The sequence below is a fragment of the Triticum dicoccoides genome, chromosome 3B (genome assembly GCF_002162155.2).
Source record: "Triticum dicoccoides isolate Atlit2015 ecotype Zavitan chromosome 3B, WEW_v2.0, whole genome shotgun sequence".
NCBI classification, from domain to species: Eukaryota; Viridiplantae; Streptophyta; class Magnoliopsida; order Poales; family Poaceae; genus Triticum; species Triticum dicoccoides.
In genome coordinates, this window is record NC_041385.1 from 355,574,829 (window position 1) to 355,585,555 (window position 10,727).

The following is a 10,727-nucleotide window of genomic DNA, read 5'->3' on the forward strand; positions in this document are numbered from 1 at the left end:
ACAAGGTAGTGAAACTGTAACAAAATATTATGATGATTTACAAACTACCTTGTTGCATTCCTCTTTAGAAGAAAGTGAAGATGATTTTATGGATAGATTTTGGGGAGGATTAAACCGTGATATTCAAGAGATACTAATTCATGAAGAGTGTTATCCTATGGACCATTTGTTTCATCTTGCTTGCAAAGCTGAACAGGAAATAAAACGACGTGTTGGCCACGAGGAGAACAAGCGCACGGTGCACATTCCAAGAGTTGATATGATTGTTCCTTCAACTACTAGGCATACTATGACAACCACATCCGTTGTTGTCAGGACTACATCACCTCCACCATGGGACACATCGCCCCCGAGAGTGGCTACATCATCTGAGTTGATCATAAGAGGTAATGACAAAGGTACTGATCTTCCATCTCTACATGAGAATGATGAATGCCTTGTCAATTTGAATGCACCATCTGATGAGCTACCCACTACTTTGATCACACCACCTATTTTAGAGGACTACGTTGATAATTTGACTTTGCCATGTGATCAAACAACTGAAATACCAACAATTTTGAGTGCACCCATTGAATTAACTATTGATGCAAAAGAACCAATGTTTAATCATTTTGATATGACCTCTAATCTTGGTGATGATTCTGTGTTGAATGACTTATTGCATGTTTGCTGATTTAAGCATGTTGTAGCATGTAAATTTGATGCAAGTAAGGTTTATTCACCAATGTTGGGATGGTTTAATGATGAACATTGTTAATCTTTTGAAATGAATAAGAGCTTCACTTATATGTGCAAACTGAGTTGCAATATTTTCATGCCTTCTACTTCTTGTGCTAATTTTTTGGCTTTCGATTTTATGAACTATGCAAGTTACTCATCTATTCATGTGTCATATATGCAAAACTCAAGGGAAGTAAAAATGGATGACATATACATATACAACATGTACACCTTGTCTCTTTTGTTAGCCACATTTCAGATTAAGCAACGCCGAGGACGGCTTTATTTTCAAGAAGGGGAGGATGATGAGGACATGACTACCTTGGATATGACCAAAAATATTGCATATATGCATATTTGTCAGGTGATTTCTAGTGCAAACTATTCAATAATCTATTTATGTTATCCAGAACAAAAATACTTCACACACTTTTGTGTTTTGTCTAATTGCAGGTGTATGGGACATTTGTACAATCCACATATGAAGATAAGGAAGAAAGAGATGTTTATTTGCTGTCCAAAAAGTTCTCTCATGTCACTTTTGGCCCAAGAGAAGATAGAGTCCAAATCTCTCACGTTCTGGATTCAGATTCGGACTGCACAGACATACCTGACTCAAAACGCACACAAGTTTTTCATACGGACTCCGAATTGGGTGATTCTTTTTTTGTTGGAAACTAGATTTCGTGCACTTTCCAACCCAATTGGAATCACCTTCAAATTCGTCCGGAGCGTTGAGTTGTGGACGAAACAATCTGATGCTGCAGCAGAATCCGAGTCAAACTACAAGTCCAAAGGTGTTACATCACCTCCACTTGGGCCCATTGGCCTTGTACGACCTAGATTTAGTTTTAGGCTGCCTTGGGACGTACTCCCACCTCCTTGGCCGCCACCCCTTGCTCCTATATAAGTAGATCCATCTAGTAGCTTTTCCTTGGGATTTGTTTAGTTAAAAGTTAGCCATTGCAACTTCGTGTACTTCGTTTGTGTCCAACGACTAGATCAAGACCGCTTACGGATCCCCACCATTATCAATACCTCATATATATTTGCAATATTCAGATCTCTTTATCATATTCTTTCTCGTTCTTCGATTGCTTGCAGGAATAGACCTTCGTGGTCAGGCTGACCGTGCTTCCGGCATCGTCAGTAACCTCAGGAGATTGGTTTAGCGATTGCTAAGGCGCAACGTCGTGCACGTTTGTAGTCGGATCGTCAAAGTCGTCTCCACCAAATCGATAGTTATCATCTCATCGAAAGATCGGGACACCCTCGCCTCTATCATCAGGTCGTGGCTGACACCCACGCCAGGCCTCCGCTTGAAGGTTCCCGAGATACATGGCGTGTATGTGGCGGTAAGTGGCGAGAGCGTGTGTGAAGAAGTACACCCCTGCAGTGTTAACATGATCTATTAAAATAGCCGCGTCCGGGGTAAAGGACTACTGGGTTGCTTATGCAGTTCATAGACAAATGAAAGTGGACACTCTAAAATGCGCAAGATAAGCATGAGTGCTATGGATGGCCTTCTCGTAGGGAGACGGGAGCGGATCGATAATGGAGTATTGTATGGTGAATATGTGGACTCGTCTGCGCCACCTCAAAAGAGGTACCAGCAGCCGTAGTACAGGATTGCCACTGATTCAAAGCTGGCTTGCTGCAATTAAACCACACCACCTATTTGTTGATACTGATGCATATGTAGCTAGTTCTGATGTAATACTTGTTCGGTACATTTGTACTCACGTTTGCCTAATTTATGTTTTGTAGAGATAGTTCAGTTTCACTAGTAGTTCTGTGTGGACTTCGACGGTTAGCTTGTTACCTCAGCTCCGATCTTGTAGCCTTGGGAGGGTCTTGTAGATACTTAGGCTTCTCACCCTTCTTCATTTGTAGTTGTCTGTACCCAGACATGTTATGCTTCCGTTGCTTGTATGCTCTGTATGTTGGGTCATCAGACCTTTGTTTGTAATATCTGGCTCTTTGGAGCCTTTTAAATAGATACTTGAGTTGTAGAGTATTGTTGTGATGCCATATTGTATTTGCACATATTGAGCATATTGTGTGTATGATTTGAAATGCTTGGTATGTGTGGGATCCGACAACTTAGTTATTTATTATTGGTAGCCTCTCTTGTGGGGAAATGTCTCCTAGTGCTTCCACTGAGCCATGGTAGCTTGCTACTCCTCCGGAACAATTAGGTTGGCCGGCATGTGTCCTTCTTCATTCCTATGTCTATCCCTTTGGGGAAATGTCACATGTTGTTCCTTTAAGTCCATGTAGCTTGCTACAACTTTGGTTCATACGTTGATGATCGACACGTTCGTTGCTGGGTCATGTATGCCTGTCTATAACACCCCGGATGTAACTTTCCATATTTGTAACTCCTACTCTTGCCATTTTCGGCTATGTGTTATGATATTCCCTTCGTGGTTGGGTTTTGTCTTTCGTTTTGCATTTTGTTCATGTCATGCATCTCATATCATGTCATCATGTGCATCTCATTTCCATACGTGTTCGTCTCATGCATCCGAGCATTTTCCCCGTTGTCCGTTTTGCAATCCGACACTCCCACATGCACCAGCGCACCCCTCTTGTCTCTTTTTGTGAGCAGGTGTTAAACGTTCCTGGAATGGACTGGGGTTTGCCAAGTGGCCTTGGTAAACCACCGGTAGACCACCTGTCAAGTTTCGGGTCATTTGGAGGTCGTTTGATACTCCAACGGTTAACCGGATATTCGCAAAGCCCTCTTTTGGTAATGCAGACCAACACCCTCCAAAACAGCCCAATAACCCATCTAAGTTATCTCCATGCTCTCGGTCGTTCGATCACGATCGTGTGGGCGAAAACTACACCCCATTTGGAGTCTCCTAGCTCCCTCTACCTATAAAAACACCTTCCCCTCCGGATTTTCGGGCAAACCCTAGACAAACATCCCCTCCGCGCCGCCGGACGTGTCCGTCCGGGCTAGACGAATCCTGCAGCCGCGCCTGGCCAACCAGGCCACGCCACATGGCCCTGCTCCGCCGCCTACACGCCACCGACCCGCGGGCCTGCCGAAACCCGTGGCCGCCGCCCGCGCCCCCGACCGCTGCCGCCCGCGCCCCCGACCGCTGCCGCCCGCGCCCCCGACCGCCGCCGCCCGGCTTCGCCCCTACCGTGCTGCCGGCCTCCGCCTTGCCGCCGGTCACCGTCTCTCCGTTGCCGACGTCTCCCCGCCGCCGCCCGGCCACCGGACCTCGCTGGCCGCCGCCTCCGCCCGCGGATCCGGCGCCCGCGTGCCCCGCCTGTCACCGCCGACTCCAACTCCGGCCAGATCCGGGCCGGCGCCACCTGGATCCGGCACTTTCGCCCTGTCTCCGACCCTCCCTCATCCAACTCCGGTCGCCGCGTCGCCCCATCTCCGGCGCTCCTCGAAAACCATGCAACCCTAGATCTGGATCGAGGTTTTCCCCGAATTTTCTCAAAGTCCTGAAATCCCTGACATTATGTTGCCCTGTTCATCACATCATATCTACTTGCATGCTGCTCCGTCTCATGCGCATGATCTATCAAAATGTTCATCAGGATGTGCTATTCATTTTGTTCCATTGGGCCATGTTTATTTGAGGTCATCTACATGCCCAAATCTCTGATGCAAGTCCCTGTTCTGCTGTTATTTTGATGCCATGTAAACTTGATGCTATAGAGAGATCCATGCATATTTTGGGATACTTCAGTAAGGATGTTGTGAACATATGGTTATGCTATATCCATCCATGCCCCTGCTTGAAATTATAGAGTAGTCTAGCATGTCATTTTCTTGCTCTACGTTTGCTATAAAATGTTCCTAGTAGATTGTTTACATGTTATTCAATTCTGCCAATGTTGTTGTAGTTGATCCTTGCATGCTATGAGCTTGTTCTTGCCATGGTTAGTTTCATAAACATGTCTTCTTGCTGATACTATGCTTGTCTTTTCATATATTGACTTGTGGTGAGTGACTCGAGCTCGCAAAGATGCCTTCATAATTCTGTTAATGCCATGCTCTGTTTTCTGAATCTGTTAACGAAACTTGCTATGTTTACATGGGTGCCATCATATCTTCTGGCCCTTTTTGGCTCATGGTCAGTAATGGACTTTTGTTCTATGCATTTATTAGTATCATGCCATGCCTTAAGTTTCTATGATATGTTCCTGTAGCATGATGTTTGCTTGCTCTAAACATGGCTTCCCGATGATGTTTCTGCCATGTTCAGTATTTTCACCAAGTCTGTGAAGCTGATATCTTTTGCACTTTTGCCATGCTTGTTTCAACCTGTTATTTTGTGATTTAGCCGTAGCTCATTGTTCATCTTTTGTCAAGCATCTCTTGTAGATAACTGCCATGTGCTTTGTTGCTATGTTGGTGTGTTGCAGCATAGTTTCTTGATGTATTCTAATTGCTATCATGCTGTTAATCCCAGAATTGTGTCATTCTTGTTTTGCTTGCCATTTGGAAACCGTGCACCCATTCCCGGTGATATTTATATCGATTTCAACCAAAATCATCTCATCTTTCCAGCGGCATACTGCATTTGCCAAGTTGATGCCTTGTTCATCCTTTTTCCTCCCGGAGCACGCATACGCATTGCATATCACATCTTGCATAACATGCCATGTATTGCATCATGTTGCTTGTGCATTGCACCGTGATTGATTGTGGTTCCATTGCTTGTGTTCTTGCTTTGGGTAGAGCCGGGAGACGAGTACGTGAACGAGGAACCTGTTGAGTACGCTAACGAGGATCAAGCTTTCGTCAACTGTGAGAACTTTGCAGGCAAGATGACCATACCCTCGATATCACTTCTATCTTTGCTTTGCTAGTTGCTCGCTCTATCGCTATGGTTGCTCTACCTACCATTTGTTTATCATGCCTCCCATATTGCCATGTCAAGCCTCTAACCATCCTTTCCTAGCAAACCGTTGTTTGGCTATGTCACCGCTTTGCTCAGCCCCTCTTATAGCGTTGCTAGTTGCAGGTGAAGATGAAGTTTGTTCCTAGTTGGAACATGGATATTTTGGGATATCACAATATCCCTTGTTTAATTAATGCACCTATATACTTGGTAAAGGGTGGAAGGCTCGGCCTTATGCCTGGTGTCTTGTTCCACTCTTGCCGCCCTAGTTTTCGTCATACCGGTGTTATGTTCCTTGATTTTGTGTTCCTTACGCGGTTGGGTGATTTGTGGGACCCCCTTGACAGTTCGCTTTGAATAAAACTCCTCCAGCAAGGCCCAACCTTGGTTTTACCATTTTCCACCTAAGCCTTTTTCCCTTGGGTTTTCGCAAGCCCGAGGGTCATCTTTATTTTAACCCTGGGCCAGTGCTCCTTCAAGTGCTGGCCCAACTTGGGCGATGTCCGGCGCCCCCTGGGCAACCAGGGTCTATGCCAACCCAATGTCTTGCCCATCCGATGTGCCCTGAGAACGAGATACGTGTGACTCCTATCGGGATTTGTCGGTACATCGGGTGGCTTTGCTGGTCTTGTTTTACCATTGTCGAAATGTCTTGTAAACCGGGATTCCGAGACTGATCGGGTCTTCCTGGGAGAAGGAATATCCTTCATTGACTGTGAGATCTTGTGATGGCTAAGTTGGGACACCCCTGCAGGGTATTATCTTTCGAAAGCCGTGCCCGCGGTTATGAGGCAGATGGGAATTTGTTAATGTCCGGTTGTAGAGAACTTGACACTTGACTTAATTAAAATGCATCAATCGCGTGTGTAGCCGTGATGGTCTCTTCTCGGTGGAGTCCGGGAAGTGAACACGGTTTGGGTTATGTTTGAACGTAAGTAGTTTCAGGATCACTTCTTGATCACTTCTAACTTCTCGACCGATGCGTTGCTTCTCTTCTCACTCTCTCTTACGTATGATAGCCACCATATATGCTTAGTGCTTGCTGCAGTTCCACCACCTTACCCTTTCCTACCCTTGAGCTTAAAAAGTCTTGATCTCCCGGGTGTGAGATTGCTGAGTCCCCGTGACTCAAAGATTCTACCAAAACAGATGCAGGTGCCGAGGATACTAGTGCAAGTGGCGCAATCGAGCTCAAGTGGGAGTTTGACGAGGACCTTGGTCGTTACTATGTTTCGTTTCCTGATGATCAGTAGTGGAGCCCAGTTGGGACGATCGGGGATCTAGCATTTGGGGTTATCTTCTTTTCATTTGGATTTGACCGTAGTCGGTCTATGAGTGTATCCTGAATGATGTATGAATTTATTTATGTATTTTGTGAAGTGGCGATTGTAAGCCAACTCTCTTTATCCCATTCTTGTTCATTACATGGGATTGTGTGAAGATGATCCTTCTTGCGACAAAACCTACAATGCGGTTATGCCTCTAAGTCGTGCCTCGAAACATGAGAGATATAGCCGCATCGTGGGCGTGACAAGTTGGTAATCAGAGCCATCCCTGACTTAGGAGCCCCCTGCTTGATCGAATCGCTGGCGCTATTGAGTCTAGAACAAAAATGTTTTGAGTCTCAGGATTATATATATCGGAGAGTAGGATTGTTTTTACTCCTCAGTCCCTTCGTCGCTCTAGTGAGGTCTCCTGACGTAGATGTTTTGACTTTCCTCTCCTCAAATTTCACTAAAAAAAATTTAGGATCACGCGGGTATCTTGGAATCATTCCGATGGTTTTGGGACGAGAACATTGTTCTTGGTGCCTCCTGACATTTAGGGGTTGTGGCAGTGTCCCGGGGAGTTGAGCTCCGAGGTGTTGTCGTCACAATTTTATCGTTGCAGTTCTGGAATACCTAAGTTTTGCCGACATCGAAAATCTCTTTTATGTAGTTGTTGGTGAGATAACCTCGACGTCACCGCGTACTGGGGAGTTCGGGAGTATTGCCATAACTCGTATAACGGATGCTTTTCGAAGGTTGAGGTACACGATTTCCGAAGGTTTCTTGGTTATGTGTTGATGGATGGATACACCTGGATGTAGGGTTTGTTAGTTTGGGTGAGATATATTGCTTCCCCTGTATCCCCAACACCTGATTGCATAACCAGAAAGGTTCGAGAGTTTATAGGTGGGATTCAAGTAGCTCTAGCTTTTCTTCCCGCAGATATTTGGTTTGTGATTGGGTAATCCTTACCACTTATGTGTTCCAGTCATACCTTGTTATTTCATTCATCAATCTCTTATCAAGTGGCTTCTCACCTTAATGGACGTGATGTTAGCTTTGGAATTCATTCGTTCATCCTTGTTCGAATGTTTATTGTGAAGACTATATGTTGCAATTTCTATCCGTTGATTCAACTTGTCTATCCGTCTATCAAGATGCTAACGGATGTCACCCTCTTCAGGATGGCTCCGCCAACGCGTCAGAATCCGGAACGCAATGATAGGAGTCAGGCGAACCCTCCACCTCCGCCTCCGCCTCCGGAGGCATGGCAAGCTTTGATGGTAGCCACAAACGCCAACGCTCAGATGATGATTCAGCTCATGCAGGAGCGCAACCAAGGCCAAGGCAACCAAGAGAATCAAGGTCAAGGGCAGTTCAATCATCAGCCTCAGTTTCCTACCCTCAACCAGTTCCTTGCAAATCAGCCAAGTCTTTCAGCTACTGTGCCGAGGCCACAGACGCCGATGATTGGCTCGTGGATATCAACAAGCATTTTGAATGTAGCAATGCCAGGCCTGAGGACTACGTCCAGATCGCTTCTTTTCAGCTCAAGGACCAAGCAACTAATTGGTTCCAGCAATACAAAGATTCCAGAGGAGGTCGAGTGATTACTTGGACTGACTTCTATCAGGACTTTAAAGCTCTCCACATCCCTACAAGTGTTGTTGAGAGCAAGCGTGAGGAGTTCCGCAATCTCAAGAAAGGCAGCATGTCTGTGTACGAATACAACAAGCAATTTCAGAAACTTGCTTGCTTCGCTAAACAAGACGTTCCTGATGAAAAGAGTATGATCTATCAATTCAGTGGTGGCCTTAGAGAGGATCTGCAGTTAGCTCTCGTTCTTGTTGAGCCTACTCAGTTCGATCAATTCTACAACATGGCCCTCAAGCAAGAAGGTGCTCAGCTCAAGTTTGAGGCTTCTAAGAAGAGAATCAGGGATGCAGTTCAGTCTTCTTCTTCCTCACAAGTGGCAGCTAAGCAGAAGAAGTTCTACCTTCCTCCTCTGTTTCGTCAGTCGTACCAGTAGAAGAACTCAGCTGGTCATGGATCTTCCCACCCACCCAACCCAGGCTATCAGAACAAGTCAAATTCTCAAGCTCCAAGGTCAAATGCTCCTTATCATCATCCGCTCTCAGAGGTGACTTGCAACTAGTGCCAGCAGAAAGGTCACTACGCTAACAAGTGCTTCAACCAAAGGCGCCTTCCGCCTCCTCCTCCTGTGAGATCTTCAAGCAATGCAGTGGTCAAGCATAATCCCAAGTCTGCAAAGGTGAACATGATGAATGCAGTGCAGGCGGAGGAATCTACTGATGTGATAATGGGTAATCTTCCAGTTAATGATATTCCTACAAAAGTTTTATTAGATACGGGTGCATCTATTTCATTCATATCAAAGCCTTTTGCATCCATGCATGATTTGCATACTGTTGATCTGCCTAAGCCGATAACGGTTTCCTCTCCGGGTTTGTTCATGAATACAAAAATTATGGCTTCGGATGTTTCTATCAAGATGGGCGACTATAGATTTCTGTCTTCTCCAATGGTCCTTGGTGATTTTGATATTGATCTAATTCTCGGGATGGACTGGCTTTCTAAGCACAAAGCTCAACTTGATTGTGGTGCCAGGGAGATTCAATTGACACACTCTTCTGAGGATGTGATCATCTATGCCGCTCGTGACGAAACCATTCGGTTATTCTCTCTCAATGAGAAGGGCGAGCTAGACGCAATCTCTCAGATTCCAGTCGTTTGTAAGTACCAAGATGTCTTTCCAGAAGAGCTTCCGGGTATGCCTCCGCACCGGCCAGTTGAGTTCGTTATCGATCTTGAGCCTGGTACTGAACCCGTTTGCAAGCGTCCATACAAGCTTGGACCTAAAGAGCTGAAGGAATTGAAGAAACAGCTCGATGAACAAGAGCGTCTGGGTTTGATCAGACCGAGTTCATCTCCATGGGGTTGTGGAGTTCTTTTTGTCCAGAAGAAGGATGGCAGGGACTGACTGTGCGTCGATTACCGTCCATTGAATAAGAAGACAATCAAGAACAAGTATCCACTTCCCAACATCAATGAGCTATTCGAGCAACTCAAAGGTGCTAAAGTATTCTCCAAGCTTGACCTTCGTATGGGTTATCATCAGATTCGCATTCGTGAACAAGATATTCCCAAGACAGCATTCAGAACAAGCTATGGTTCTTATGAATATACTGTCATGTCTTTCGGCCTTGTCAATGCTCCTCCAACATTATCTCTAATGATGAACTTCATCTTCAACCCCTACATCAATGAATTCGTCTTGGTGTATCTCAATGATATCTTGGTCTTCTCCAAGAATAAGAAGGATCATGCCAAACATTTGTGATTGGTGCTCGACAAGCTCAGAGAGCATCAATTCTATGCGAAGTTTTCCAAATGTGAGTTTTGGCTTGATGAAGTTCTTTACGTTGGTCACATCATCTCCGCCAAGGGCATCACTGTTAATCCCGAGAAGGTGTCTGCAATTGTGAATTGGGAACCTCCTCAGAATGTCAAGCAGCTCCGCAGTTTTCTTCGTCTTGCAAGCTATTGCCGAAGATTCGTTGACAATTTCTCTAAGATTGCAAAGCCTCTTTCCAACTTACTCCAGAAGCATGTCAAGTATGTCTGGACGCCTGAGTGTGATGTTTCTTTCAACACCCTCAAAGAGAAGCTTGTCTCAGCTCCTGTCTTGACTCCTCCTGACGAATCCAAGCCATTCAAAGTTTTTTGTGATGCTTCTCTTCAAGGTCTCGGTGCTGTGTTAATGCAAGAGAAGAAAGTTGTGGCCTATACCTCTCGCCAGTTGAAGCCCAACGAAAAGAACTACCCCACTCACGATCTTGAG